The following is a 14,158-nucleotide window of genomic DNA, read 5'->3' on the forward strand; positions in this document are numbered from 1 at the left end:
TGATTTTTGTTATTGTTGTTTTGAAATATGAAATAAATATTTCCGATGATGATGGGGACAGCAAATTGCGTATTGGATTTGACGCAGCTGTTTTGATGGAATTTTCCTTTGTCTGGTTTTCATAGACTGTGGAATTTCCTCGTCTGAGGAGAAAAAAAAAAAAAAAAAAAAAAAAAAAATCTGTTCTTATCAGTTTAATATCTGATACGTCCCCTATCTGGGGACCATATATTAAATGGATTTTTAGAACAGGGAGATGGAAAAAGAGCTTGCTCTGTCCACTCCACGCATTGACCTGGTATTGCAGTATCTCCAGGACCGGTGCACCCCTTCTTTAATGCAGTTTCTAAAATCAGAAAGAATTGAATTCAATGTTTTTTGTTCATTTTGCTTGTTTGTCGGATTTGGGGATGGACTCTTTGGCTTTGCTTTTCTTCTCCTCATTGGATTTTTCATGTTCAAAGTTGCAGAAGCCAGATTACAAGCTCATTTTGGTTCAACTTCAGCAACTGTGCATTGCATTGCCATGTAATGTGATGCAATGCTATCTTTCTAGCTCTCCCTTTTTACTTCCTTTTGGATAAACAGACATATTAGGCAAGCATTTTGGAGCTTTCACCTAAATAACTACAGGTGGTGAGATAAGCTGCACAATATAATTGACCTTTCAGTATATTGTTGCACACACACCATCTATTTAGCAAATGCCCTTGTTATCAACAGCAGCCTTTTAAACTCACCTGAGCTAACAGGTATGTGAGCTGGTTACTCTGCTGCGCTTAAAATTTCTTTTTTGGTTTGCTACAATGCCTTTTCTGAAACGTTGTCTCCTTCTGCTGGAACACTGACTTCTTTCATTTAATGCCTGCAGACTATAAAAGAGACCCCAACCCAAAAAGTTTGGTTGATTAGTCTGTGGCATTCTGTTAAACTGTTGCTTATGGCGGTCTCTGTGAGCTTCTCAGCGACATTCAGCCAGCCAGGTATCCTGCCTGCAGTAGATGGAATGTGGCAATGGAACGCTGGCTGCGCGTGTCATAATAGGCTCTGAGCCTTTATATACCTGTGCACAGCAGCAGCCACCTTCAGTCTGCTGCTGGACAGCCAGCAGCAGCAGCAGCAGGAGAGGTATGTAATCAGGAGCCCTCCTGCTAAGGGTAGACAGCTGCTCGTTCCACCCCACCCCCCGCCTTAATTGGTTCTCCTCCCTTCCAACGGTGTTGAGGCGGGTGGGAACAGCAGGGGGTGAAGGTGCTGTGTTTAAAGAGGTGGAGTTATGCAGATCTAAAACGCGTGGATTGCAGCAGCAGCAAGCCGAAAAGTGCAGGCATGTAAGGGATCTAGAGGTTGACAACATGTCTTCTTAACGGGAGTCCAGGAGCTCATCTCCACAAATGGACTTTTCAGGATCCTTGGGTGGCTCCGTAGTTTGAAACCAATTCTGGTTATCGCTTCTCGGCCTTTTGGCTAAGATCAAGTGTAGTATCTGTTCTTATCAGTTTAATATCTGATACGTCCCCTATCTGGGGACCATATATTAAATGGATTTTTAGAACAGGGAGATGGAAAAAGAGCTTGCTCTGTCCACTCCACGCATTGACCTGGTATTGCAGTATCTCCAGGACCGGTGCACCCCTTCTTTAATGCAGTTTCTAAAATCAGAAAGAATTGAATTCAATGTTTTTTGTTCATTTTGCTTGTTTGTCGGATTTGGGGATGGACTCTTTGGCTTTGCTTTTCTTCTCCTCATTGGATTTTTCATGTTCAAAGTTGCAGAAGCCAGATTACAAGCTCATTTTGGTTCAACTTCAGCAACTGTGCATTGCATTGCCATGTAATGTGATGCAATGCTATTGACGCGCCCCCTGGGACATATTCCTTTTTGAGGGGAATACCCGGCACCGGATCAGATGGGGGGTTGTAGTCTCCGAGCGGCTGTGACCCGGCCCGTGCCCAGGGCGTCAAACTCAGTGTTATGTGGCAGTCCTACAGATGTTATTAAGAGTTCTTTTGTGTCGACTACGCCACCCGTTGTGATGCGGTCACTGTGGCCGCCGCTGCAGCAGGGTCCGCTGAGGCTGATGGTGGGTGCGCAGCTTGGTGGGATAACCCCCAACGGGAGGGGTATAGCCTCAGAGGGGACAGGTGCAGAGGATGGGGGTTGTGGTGGTGCAGTGCAGACGGCAATGAAGACAGAGTCGGGTTGTGCAGTTAAGGGTGTTTACTTACTGCAGATGTTGTACTGGTCACTCCAGCTTCGAGTGACCACCCGAGCCGTGCTGCGTCCACCAGGTCCTGGATCCAGCCAACCCCCAAACAAGTCCGGAGCGTGGCCCTGAGCTCTCCTTCTGTCCCGTTCTCTGGCCGTCCCCACCAGTGATCCACCTAGGTCCAGCTCCCTCGGGCCTTCTGTTGGGACACCCTTGGCCCTGGGTTCCCTGACCCTTCATGTGGTGTGCCTTCGGGGTGGATGTGGTGGGTGACCGTGGCAAACGCTGCCCACGGTCTCCGGTCTCTGGCTGGGGAATGTTTTTACCCCCACCAGCTTGGGTTCCGGTACCCTGATGCCGACTCCTCACCCGGTGCTTTAATTTGGGTTCTTGGGTCCTCTCTGCTGTTTCCCCCTCTGGGTCTTTCTCTCTCTTCTCCTCTCTCACTCTGGGTCCTTCTTCTCCTCTGCTCCTGACTTGTTCTCTGCATCTGACCCTGTTCTTAGTTGGTGCCCACCTTATATACACCCTCTATGTGTGAGCTCAGGTGACCAGCACCCAATGAGCTCCTATCTCTACCCAGACTGCACCCCCTATCTGCCCCTACACTACATGGGATGTTCCACCCCCCTCCCACTCCAGCCAGGAACAGACTCGGTCGTACCTGCACATTTCTAAGTGGGAGTACCGTCGGTCTGCTCCTCGGAAATGGGATGTGTGTAGTGCATGCAGCCTACCGAGCTCAAATCCACACTCCATCCTTGCCCGGGAGAGGAATATCACACCTCTGGGTTGAGGTGCAATACCCCTGTAGCAGCCGAATCCTCAGGGTGCTACACTATCTTTCTAGCTCTCCCTTTTTACTTCCTTTTGGATAAACAGACATATTAGGCAAGCATTTTGGAGCTTTCACCTAAATAACTACAGGTGGTGAGATAAGCTGCACAATATAATTGACCTTTCAGTATATTGTTGCACACACACCATCTATTTAGCAAATGCCCTTGTTATCAACAGCAGCCTTTTAAACTCACCTGAGCTAACAGGTATGTGCGCTGGTTACTCTGCTGCGCTTAAAATTTCTTTTTTGGTTTGCTACAATGCCTTTTCTGAAACGTTGTCTCCTTCTGCTGGAACACTGACTTCTTTCATTTAATGCCTGCAGACTATAAAAGAGAACCCAACCCAAAAAGTTTGGTTGATTAGTCTGTGGCATTCTGTTAAACTGTTGCTTATGGCGGTCTCTGTGAGCTTCTCAGCGACATTCAGCCAGCCAGGTATCCTGCCTGCAGTAGATGGAATGTGGCAATGGAACGCTGGCTGCGCGTGTCATAATAGGCTCTGAGCCTTTATATACCTGTGCACAGCAGCAGCCACCTTCAGTCTGCTGCTGGACAGCCAGCAGCAGCAGCAGCAGGAGAGGTATGTAATCAGGAGCCCTCCTGCTAAGGGTAGACAGCTGCTCGTTCCACCCCACCCCCCGCCTTAATTGGTTCTCCTCCCTTCCAACGGTGTTGAGGCGGGTGGGAACAGCAGGGGGTGAAGGTGCTGTGTTTAAAGAGGTGGAGTTATGCAGATCTAAAACGCGTGGATTGCAGCAGCAGCAAGCCGAAAAGTGCAGGCATGTAAGGGATCTAGAGGTTGACAACATGTCTTCTTAACGGGAGTCCAGGAGCTCATCTCCACAAATGGACTTTTCAGGATCCTTGGGTGGCTCCGTAGTTTGAAACCAATTCTGGTTATCGCTTCTCGGCCTTTTGGCTAAGATCAAGTGTAGTATCTGTTCTTATCAGTTTAATATCTGATACGTCCCCTATCTGGGGACCATATATTAAATGGATTTTTAGAACAGGGAGATGGAAAAAGAGCTTGCTCTGTCCACTCCACGCATTGACCTGGTATTGCAGTATCTCCAGGACCGGTGCACCCCTTCTTTAATGCAGTTTCTAAAATCAGAAAGAATTGAATTCAATGTTTTTTGTTCATTTTGCTTGTTTGTCGGATTTGGGGATGGACTCTTTGGCTTTGCTTTTCTTCTCCTCATTGGATTTTTCATGTTCAAAGTTGCAGAAGCCAGATTACAAGCTCATTTTGGTTCAACTTCAGCAACTGTGCATTGCATTGCCATGTAATGTGATGCAATGCTATCTTTCTAGCTCTCCCTTTTTACTTCCTTTTGGATAAACAGACATATTAGGCAAGCATTTTGGAGCTTTCACCTAAATAACTACAGGTGGTGAGATAAGCTGCACAATATAATTGACCTTTCAGTATATTGTTGCACACACACCATCTATTTAGCAAATGCCCTTGTTATCAACAGCAGCCTTTTAAACTCACCTGAGCTAACAGGTATGTGCGCTGGTTACTCTGCTGCGCTTAAAATTTCTTTTTTGGTTTGCTACAATGCCTTTTCTGAAACGTTGTCTCCTTCTGCTGGAACACTGACTTCTTTCATTTAATGCCTGCAGACTATAAAAGAGAACCCAACCCAAAAAGTTTGGTTGATTAGTCTGTGGCATTCTGTTAAACTGTTGCTTATGGCGGTCTCTGTGAGCTTCTCAGCGACATTCAGCCAGCCAGGTATCCTGCCTGCAGTAGATGGAATGTGGCAATGGAACGCTGGCTGCGCGTGTCATAATAGGCTCTGAGCCTTTATATACCTGTGCACAGCAGCAGCCACCTTCAGTCTGCTGCTGGACAGCCAGCAGCAGCAGCAGCAGGAGAGGTATGTAATCAGGAGCCCTCCTGCTAAGGGTAGACAGCTGCTCGTTCCACCCCACCCCCCGCCTTAATTGGTTCTCCTCCCTTCCAACGGTGTTGAGGTGGGTGGGAACAGCAGGGGGTGAAGGTGCTGTGTTTAAAGAGGTGGAGTTATGCAGATCTAAAACGCGTGGATTGCAGCAGCAGCAAGCCGAAAAGTGCAGGCATGTAAGGGATCTAGAGGTTGACAACATGTCTTCTTAACGGGAGTCCAGGAGCTCATCTCCACAAATGGACTTTTCAGGATCCTTGGGTGGCTCCGTAGTTTGAAACCAATTCTGGTTATCGCTTCTCGGCCTTTTGGCTAAGATCAAGTGTAGTATCTTTTGAAAAGGCAGTTTTGTCCTTGGGCTGCCCTAGTAAATTGATGCATATTACACACTGGTTTGGTGCACTTGTTAGTATGCCAGGTGGCTCATAGAGTTATCTGATGGAAAACATGGCCCTCCAGGATCGAAGTCACTAGGCTGGGTAAGTGTGAGGGCTTTGGAGCAATGTGCCCCAGGAGTAGGCGCCCTGGTGGGAGTCCAAGCTTACTGGGACTGGGAACCCCAGAAAGACTTGGCTTCGTAGCACGCCGCACCTTTGCCAATCATACTTTCTGAGCAACCCCCCCTATTCCTGGCCTCCGGGCTAGGAAGGGGAATTTTTATAAACCCGGTCGGAGGTCCGGTCAGCTTTGGGCTGAGAAACCAACACAGGCTCCAGCTCCACTAGGGTGGCAGCCTAGATGGAAGCTGGGAGCACGAAAACGGCTCTTCTCCGGCTTCGGCTAGGGAGAGCATCGGAGATCCCTGACCCTCGCTGTGGCCTTCTGGCTCGGAGGGATGGGGATGGTTTATTGGGAACCCTCTCCTCCGGGAAGGGTCCACATGAATCCTCACCTCGTGCGCTGTTTTGGTGTGACTTCGGTCACATTTTTCAGTGCCTTGGATGCAGCTTCAATCAAAAAATCTGTTCTTATCAGTTTAATATCTGATACGTCCCCTATCTGGGGACCATATATTAAATGGATTTTTAGAACAGGGAGATGGAAAAAGAGCTTGCTCTGTCCACTCCACGCATTGACCTGGTATTGCAGTATCTCCAGGACCGGTGCACCCCTTCTTTAATGCAGTTTCTAAAATCAGAAAGAATTGAATTCAATGTTTTTTGTTCATTTTGCTTGTTTGTCGGATTTGGGGATGGACTCTTTGGCTTTGCTTTTCTTCTCCTCATTGGATTTTTCATGTTCAAAGTTGCAGAAGCCAGATTACAAGCTCATTTTGGTTCAACTTCAGCAACTGTGCATTGCATTGCCATGTAATGTGATGCAATGCTATCTTTCTAGCTCTCCCTTTTTACTTCCTTTTGGATAAACAGACATATTAGGCAAGCATTTTGGAGCTTTCACCTAAATAACTACAGGTGGTGAGATAAGCTGCACAATATAATTGACCTTTCAGTATATTGTTGCACACACACCATCTATTTAGCAAATGCCCTTGTTATCAACAGCAGCCTTTTAAACTCACCTGAGCTAACAGGTATGTGCGCTGGTTACTCTGCTGCGCTTAAAATTTCTTTTTTGGTTTGCTACAATGCCTTTTCTGAAACGTTGTCTCCTTCTGCTGGAACACTGACTTCTTTCATTTAATGCCTGCAGACTATAAAAGAGAACCCAACCCAAAAAGTTTGGTTGATTAGTCTGTGGCATTCTGTTAAACTGTTGCTTATGGCGGTCTCTGTGAGCTTCTCAGCGACATTCAGCCAGCCAGGTATCCTGCCTGCAGTAGATGGAATGTGGCAATGGAACGCTGGCTGCGCATGTCATAATAGGCTCTGAGCCTTTATATACCTGTGCACAGCAGCAGCCACCTTCAGTCTGCTGCTGGACAGCCAGCAGCAGCAGCAGCAGGAGAGGTATGTAATCAGGAGCCCTCCTGCTAAGGGTAGACAGCTGCTCGTTCCACCCCACCCCCCGCCTTAATTGGTTCTCCTCCCTTCCAACGGTGTTGAGGTGGGTGGGAACAGCAGGGGGTGAAGGTGCTGTGTTTAAAGAGGTGGAGTTATGCAGATCTAAAACGCGTGGATTGCAGCAGCAGCAAGCCGAAAAGTGCAGGCATGTAAGGGATCTAGAGGTTGACAACATGTCTTCTTAACGGGAGTCCAGGAGCTCATCTCCACAAATGGACTTTTCAGGATCCTTGGGTGGCTCCGTAGTTTGAAACCAATTCTGGTTATCGCTTCTCGGCCTTTTGGCTAAGATCAAGTGTAGTATCTGTTCTTATCAGTTTAATATCTGATACGTCCCCTATCTGGGGACCATATATTAAATGGATTTTTAGAACAGGGAGATGGAAAAAGAGCTTGCTCTGTCCACTCCACGCATTGACCTGGTATTGCAGTATCTCCAGGACCGGTGCACCCCTTCTTTAATGCAGTTTCTAAAATCAGAAAGAATTGAATTCAATGTTTTTTGTTCATTTTGCTTGTTTGTCGGATTTGGGGATGGACTCTTTGGCTTTGCTTTTCTTCTCCTCATTGGATTTTTCATGTTCAAAGTTGCAGAAGCCAGATTACAAGCTCATTTTGGTTCAACTTCAGCAACTGTGCATTGCATTGCCATGTAATGTGATGCAATGCTATCTTTCTAGCTCTCCCTTTTTACTTCCTTTTGGATAAACAGACATATTAGGCAAGCATTTTGGAGCTTTCACCTAAATAACTACAGGTGGTGAGATAAGCTGCACAATATAATTGACCTTTCAGTATATTGTTGCACACACACCATCTATTTAGCAAATGCCCTTGTTATCAACAGCAGCCTTTTAAACTCACCTGAGCTAACAGGTATGTGCGCTGGTTACTCTGCTGCGCTTAAAATTTCTTTTTTGGTTTGCTACAATGCCTTTTCTGAAACGTTGTCTCCTTCTGCTGGAACACTGACTTCTTTCATTTAATGCCTGCAGACTATAAAAGAGAACCCAACCCAAAAAGTTTGGTTGATTAGTCTGTGGCATTCTGTTAAACTGTTGCTTATGGCGGTCTCTGTGAGCTTCTCAGCGACATTCAGCCAGCCAGGTATCCTGCCTGCAGTAGATGGAATGTGGCAATGGAACGCTGGCTGCGCGTGTCATAATAGGCTCTGAGCCTTTATATACCTGTGCACAGCAGCAGCCACCTTCAGTCTGCTGCTGGACAGCCAGCAGCAGCAGGAGAGGTATGTAATCAGGAGCCCTCCTGCTAAGGGTAGACAGCTGCTCGTTCCACCCCACCCCCCGCCTTAATTGGTTCTCCTCCCTTCCAACGGTGTTGAGGTGGGTGGGAACAGCAGGGGGTGAAGGTGCTGTGTTTAAAGAGGTGGAGTTATGCAGATCTAAAACGCGTGGATTGCAGCAGCAGCAAGCCGAAAAGTGCAGGCATGTAAGGGATCTAGAGGTTGACAACATGTCTTCTTAACGGGAGTCCAGGAGCTCATCTCCACAAATGGACTTTTCAGGATCCTTGGGTGGCTCCGTAGTTTGAAACCAATTCTGGTTATCGCTTCTCGGCCTTTTGGCTAAGATCAAGTGTAGTATCTTTTGAAAAGGCAGTTTTGTCCTTGGGCTGCCCTAGTAAATTGATGCATATTACACACTGGTTTGGTGCACTTGTTAGTATGCCAGGTGGCTCATAGAGTTATCTGATGGAAAACATGGCCCTCCAGGATCGAAGTCACTAGGCTGGGTAAGTGTGAGGGCTTTGGAGCAATGTGCCCCAGGAGTAGGCGCCCTGGTGGGAGTCCAAGCTTACTGGGACTGGGAACCCCAGAAAGACTTGGCTTCGTAGCACGCCGCACCTTTGCCAATCATACTTTCTGAGCAACCCCCCCTATTCCTGGCCTCCGGGCTAGGAAGGGGAATTTTTATAAACCCGGTCGGAGGTCCGGTCAGCTTTGGGCTGAGAAACCAACACAGGCTCCAGCTCCACTAGGGTGGCAGCCTAGATGGAAGCTGGGAGCACGAAAACGGCTCTTCTCCGGCTTCGGCTAGGGAGAGCATCGGAGATCCCTGACCCTCGCTGTGGCCTTCTGGCTCGGAGGGATGGGGATGGTTTATTGGGAACCCTCTCCTCCGGGAAGGGTCCACATGAATCCTCACCTCGTGCGCTGTTTTGGTGTGACTTCGGTCACATTTTTCAGTGCCTTGGATGCAGCTTCAATCAAAAAATCTGTTCTTATCAGTTTAATATCTGATACGTCCCCTATCTGGGGACCATATATTAAATGGATTTTTAGAACAGGGAGATGGAAAAAGAGCTTGCTCTGTCCACTCCACGCATTGACCTGGTATTGCAGTATCTCCAGGACCGGTGCACCCCTTCTTTAATGCAGTTTCTAAAATCAGAAAGAATTGAATTCAATGTTTTTTGTTCATTTTGCTTGTTTGTCGGATTTGGGGATGGACTCTTTGGCTTTGCTTTTCTTCTCCTCATTGGATTTTTCATGTTCAAAGTTGCAGAAGCCAGATTACAAGCTCATTTTGGTTCAACTTCAGCAACTGTGCATTGCATTGCCATGTAATGTGATGCAATGCTATCTTTCTAGCTCTCCCTTTTTACTTCCTTTTGGATAAACAGACATATTAGGCAAGCATTTTGGAGCTTTCACCTAAATAACTACAGGTGGTGAGATAAGCTGCACAATATAATTGACCTTTCAGTATATTGTTGCACACACACCATCTATTTAGCAAATGCCCTTGTTATCAACAGCAGCCTTTTAAACTCACCTGAGCTAACAGGTATGTGCGCTGGTTACTCTGCTGCGCTTAAAATTTCTTTTTTGGTTTGCTACAATGCCTTTTCTGAAACGTTGTCTCCTTCTGCTGGAACACTGACTTCTTTCATTTAATGCCTGCAGACTATAAAAGAGAACCCAACCCAAAAAGTTTGGTTGATTAGTCTGTGGCATTCTGTTAAACTGTTGCTTATGGCGGTCTCTGTGAGCTTCTCAGCGACATTCAGCCAGCCAGGTATCCTGCCTGCAGTAGATGGAATGTGGCAATGGAACGCTGGCTGCGCATGTCATAATAGGCTCTGAGCCTTTATATACCTGTGCACAGCAGCAGCCACCTTCAGTCTGCTGCTGGACAGCCAGCAGCAGCAGCAGCAGGAGAGGTATGTAATCAGGAGCCCTCCTGCTAAGGGTAGACAGCTGCTCGTTCCACCCCACCCCCCGCCTTAATTGGTTCTCCTCCCTTCCAACGGTGTTGAGGTGGGTGGGAACAGCAGGGGGTGAAGGTGCTGTGTTTAAAGAGGTGGAGTTATGCAGATCTAAAACGCGTGGATTGCAGCAGCAGCAAGCCGAAAAGTGCAGGCATGTAAGGGATCTAGAGGTTGACAACATGTCTTCTTAACGGGAGTCCAGGAGCTCATCTCCACAAATGGACTTTTCAGGATCCTTGGGTGGCTCCGTAGTTTGAAACCAATTCTGGTTATCGCTTCTCGGCCTTTTGGCTAAGATCAAGTGTAGTATCTTTTGAAAAGGCAGTTTTGTCCTTGGGCTGCCCTAGTAAATTGATGCATATTACACACTGGTTTGGTGCACTTGTTAGTACGCCAGGTGGTTCATAGAGTTATCTGATGGAAAACATGGCCCTCCAGGATCGAAGTCACTAGGCTGGGTAAGTGTGAGGGCTTTGGAGCAATGTGCCCCAGGAGTAGGCGCCCTGGTGGGATTCCAAGCTTACTGGGACTGGGAACCCCAGAAAGACTTGGCTTCGTAGCACGCCGCACCTTTGCCAATCATACTTTCTGAGCAACCCCCCCTATTCCTGGCCTCCGGGCTAGGAAGGGGAATTTTTATAAACCCGGTCGGAGGTCCGGTCAGCTTTGGGCTGAGAAACCAACACAGGCTCCAGCTCCACTAGGGTGGCAGCCTAGATGGAAGCTGGGAGCACGAAAACGGCTCTTCTCCGGCTTCGGCTAGGGAGAGCATCGGAGATCCCTGACCCTCGCTGTGGCCTTCTGGCTCGGAGGGATGGGGATGGTTTATTGGGAACCCTCTCCTCCGGGAAGGGTCCACATGAATCCTCACCTCGTGCGCTGTTTTGGTGTGACTTCGGTCACATTTTTCAGTGCCTTGGATGCAGCTTCAATCAAAAAATCTGTTCTTATCAGTTTAATATCTGATACGTCCCCTATCTGGGGACCATATATTAAATGGATTTTTAGAACAGGGAGATGGAAAAAGAGCTTGCTCTGTCCACTCCACGCATTGACCTGGTATTGCAGTATCTCCAGGACCGGTGCACCCCTTCTTTAATGCAGTTTCTAAAATCAGAAAGAATTGAATTCAATGTTTTTTGTTCATTTTGCTTGTTTGTTGGATTTGGGGATGGACTCTTTGGCTTTGCTTTTCTTCTCCTCATTGGATTTTTCATGTTCAAAGTTGCAGAAGCCAGATTACAAGCTCATTTTGGTTCAACTTCAGCAACTGTGCATTGCATTGCCATGTAATGTGATGCAATGCTATCTTTCTAGCTCTCCCTTTTTACTTCCTTTTGGATAAACAGACATATTAGGCAAGCATTTTGGAGCTTTCACCTAAATAACTACAGGTGGTGAGATAAGCTGCACAATATAATTGACCTTTCAGTATATTGTTGCACACACACCATCTATTTAGCAAATGCCCTTGTTATCAACAGCAGCCTTTTAAACTCACCTGAGCTAACAGGTATGTGCGCTGGTTACTCTGCTGCGCTTAAAATTTCTTTTTTGGTTTGCTACAATGCCTTTTCTGAAACGTTGTCTCCTTCTGCTGGAACATTGACTTCTTTCATTTAATGCCTGAAGACTATAAAAGAGAACCCAACCCAAAAAGTTTGGTTGATTAGTCTGTGGCATTCTGTTAAACTGTTGCTTATGGCGGTCTCTGTGAGCTTCTCAGCGACATTCAGCCAGCCAGGTATCCTGCCTGCAGTAGATGGAATGTGGCAATGGAACGCTGGCTGCGCGTGTCATAATAGGCTCTGAGCCTTTATATACCTGTGCACAGCAGCAGCCACCTTCAGTCTGCTGCTGGACAGCCAGCAGCAGCAGCAGCAGGAGAGGTATGTAATCAGGAGCCCTCCTGCTAAGGGTAGACAGCTGCTCGTTCCACCCCACCCCCCGCCTTAATTGGTTCTCCTCCCTTCCAACGGTGTTGAGGTGGGTGGGAACAGCAGGGGGTGAAGGTGCTGTGTTTAAAGAGGTGGAGTTATGCAGATCTAAAACGCGTGGATTGCAGAAGCAGCAAGCCGAAAAGTGCAGGCATGTAAGGGATCTAGAGGTTGACAACATGTCTTCTTAACGGGAGTACAGGAGCTCATCTCCACAAATGGACTTTTCAGGATCCTTGGGTGGCTCCGTAGTTTGAAACCAATTCTGGTTATCGCTTCTCGGCCTTTTGGCTAAGATCAAGTGTAGTATCTGTTCTTATCAGTTTAATATCTGATACGTCCCCTATCTGGGGACCATATATTAAATGGATTTTTAGAACAGGGAGATGGAAAAAGAGCTTGCTCTGTCCACTCCACGCATTGACCTGGTATTGCAGTATCTCCAGGACCGGTGCACCCCTTCTTTAATGCAGTTTCTAAAATCAGAAAGAATTGAATTCAATGTTTTTTGTTCATTTTGCTTGTTTGTCGGATTTGGGGATGGACTCTTTGGCTTTGCTTTTCTTCTCCTCATTGGATTTTTCATGTTCAAAGTTGCAGAAGCCAGATTACAAGCTCATTTTGGTTCAACTTCAGCAACTGTGCATTGCATTGCCATGAAATGTGATGCAATGCTATCTTTCTAGCTCTCCCTTTTTACTTCCTTTTGGATAAACAGACATATTAGGCAAGCATTTTGGAGCTTTCACCTAAATAACTACAGGTGGTGAGATAAGCTGCACAATATAATTGACCTTTCAGTATATTGTTGCACACACACCATCTATTTAGCAAATGCCCTTGTTATCAACAGCAGCCTTTTAAACTCACCTGAGCTAACAGGTATGTGCGCTGGTTACTCTGCTGCGCTTAAAATTTCTTTTTTGGTTTGCTACAATGCCTTTTCTGAAACGTTGTCTCCTTCTGCTGGAACACTGACTTCTTTCATTTAATGCCTGCAGACTATAAAAGAGAACCCAACCCAAAAAGTTTGGTTGATTAGTCTGTGGCATTCTGTTAAACTGTTGCTTATGGCGGTCTCTGTGACCTTCTCAGCGACATTCAGCCAGCCAGGTATCCTGCCTGCAGTAGATGGAATGTGGCAATGGAACGCTGGCTGCGCGTGTCATAATAGGCTCTGAGCCTTTATATACCTGTGCACAGCAGCAGCCACCTTCAGTCTGCTGCTGGACAGCCAGCAGCAGCAGCAGCAGGAGAGGTATGTAATCAGGAGCCCTCCTGCTAAGGGTAGACAGCTGCTCGTTCCACCCCACCCCCCGCCTTAATTGGTTCTCCTCCCTTCCAACGGTGTTGAGGCGGGTGGGAACAGCAGGGGGTGAAGGTGCTGTGTTTAAAGAGGTGGAGTTATGCAGATCTAAAACGCGTGGATTGCAGCAGCAGCAAGCCGAAAAGTGCAGGCATGTAAGGGATCTAGAGGTTGACAACATGTCTTCTTAACGGGAGTCCAGGAGCTCATCTCCACAAATGGACTTTTCAGGATCCTTGGGTGGCTCCGTAGTTTGAAACCAATTCTGGTTATCGCTTCTCGGCCTTTTGGCTAAGATCAAGTGTAGTATCTGTTCTTATCAGTTTAATATCTGATACGTCCCCTATCTGGGGACCATATATTAAATGGATTTTTAGAACAGGGAGATGGAAAAAGAGCTTGCTCTGTCCACTCCACGCATTGACCTGGTATTGCAGTATCTCCAGGACCGGTGCACCCCTTCTTTAATGCAGTTTCTAAAATCAGAAAGAATTGAATTCAATGTTTTTTGTTCATTTTGCTTGTTTGTCGGATTTGGGGATGGACTCTTTGGCTTTGCTTTTCTTCTCCTCATTGGATTTTTCATGTTCAAAGTTGCAGAAGCCAGATTACAAGCTCATTTTGGTTCAACTTCAGCAACTGTGCATTGCATTGCCATGTAATGTGATGCAATGCTATCTTTCTAGCTCTCCCTTTTTACTTCCTTTTGGATAAACAGACATATTAGGCAAGCATTTTGGAGCTTTCACCTAAAT

At 46.8% G+C, this 14,158-nt stretch overlaps 9 non-coding genes and 3 pseudogenes across 9 annotated transcripts; all 12 read left to right on the forward strand.

The window, feature by feature from the left end:
- Positions 1–133: 133 nt before the first annotated feature.
- LOC141242226 (U2 spliceosomal RNA) lies at positions 134–332 on the forward strand. Its single transcript, XR_012306868.1, has one exon. It is a non-coding gene; the product is annotated as a U2 spliceosomal RNA (small nuclear RNA).
- Positions 333–1,447: 1,115 nt separating this feature from the next.
- Positions 1,448–1,638, forward strand: LOC141242005 (U2 spliceosomal RNA). The gene has a single exon (XR_012306656.1). It is a non-coding gene; the product is annotated as a U2 spliceosomal RNA (small nuclear RNA).
- Positions 1,639–3,951: 2,313 nt separating this feature from the next.
- Positions 3,952–4,142, forward strand: LOC141242006 (U2 spliceosomal RNA). The gene has a single exon (XR_012306657.1). It is a non-coding gene; the product is annotated as a U2 spliceosomal RNA (small nuclear RNA).
- Positions 4,143–5,257: 1,115 nt separating this feature from the next.
- On the forward strand, positions 5,258–5,373 carry LOC141242255 (U2 spliceosomal RNA; annotated as a pseudogene).
- A 524-nt stretch (positions 5,374–5,897) lies between these two features.
- Positions 5,898–6,079, forward strand: LOC141242189 (U2 spliceosomal RNA). The gene has a single exon (XR_012306834.1). It is a non-coding gene; the product is annotated as a U2 spliceosomal RNA (small nuclear RNA).
- Positions 6,080–7,194: 1,115 nt separating this feature from the next.
- LOC141242007 (U2 spliceosomal RNA) lies at positions 7,195–7,385 on the forward strand. The gene has a single exon (XR_012306658.1). It is a non-coding gene; the product is annotated as a U2 spliceosomal RNA (small nuclear RNA).
- Positions 7,386–8,494: 1,109 nt separating this feature from the next.
- Positions 8,495–8,610, forward strand: LOC141242256 (U2 spliceosomal RNA; annotated as a pseudogene).
- A 524-nt stretch (positions 8,611–9,134) lies between these two features.
- LOC141242190 (U2 spliceosomal RNA) lies at positions 9,135–9,316 on the forward strand. Its single transcript, XR_012306835.1, has one exon. It is a non-coding gene; the product is annotated as a U2 spliceosomal RNA (small nuclear RNA).
- A 1,115-nt stretch (positions 9,317–10,431) lies between these two features.
- LOC141242251 (U2 spliceosomal RNA) lies at positions 10,432–10,547 on the forward strand (annotated as a pseudogene).
- Positions 10,548–11,071: 524 nt separating this feature from the next.
- Positions 11,072–11,253, forward strand: LOC141242192 (U2 spliceosomal RNA). The gene has a single exon (XR_012306837.1). It is a non-coding gene; the product is annotated as a U2 spliceosomal RNA (small nuclear RNA).
- A 1,115-nt stretch (positions 11,254–12,368) lies between these two features.
- LOC141242009 (U2 spliceosomal RNA) lies at positions 12,369–12,559 on the forward strand. Its single transcript, XR_012306660.1, has one exon. It is a non-coding gene; the product is annotated as a U2 spliceosomal RNA (small nuclear RNA).
- Positions 12,560–13,674: 1,115 nt separating this feature from the next.
- LOC141242011 (U2 spliceosomal RNA) lies at positions 13,675–13,865 on the forward strand. Its single transcript, XR_012306661.1, has one exon. It is a non-coding gene; the product is annotated as a U2 spliceosomal RNA (small nuclear RNA).
- The last annotated feature ends 293 nt before the right edge of the window (positions 13,866–14,158 follow it).

This window comes from Phyllobates terribilis, unplaced genomic scaffold (genome assembly GCF_046119375.1).
Source record: "Phyllobates terribilis strain yellow unplaced genomic scaffold, ASM4611937v1 Scaffold_1031__1_contigs__length_461108, whole genome shotgun sequence".
NCBI lineage: Eukaryota > Metazoa > Chordata > Amphibia > Anura > Dendrobatidae > Phyllobates > Phyllobates terribilis.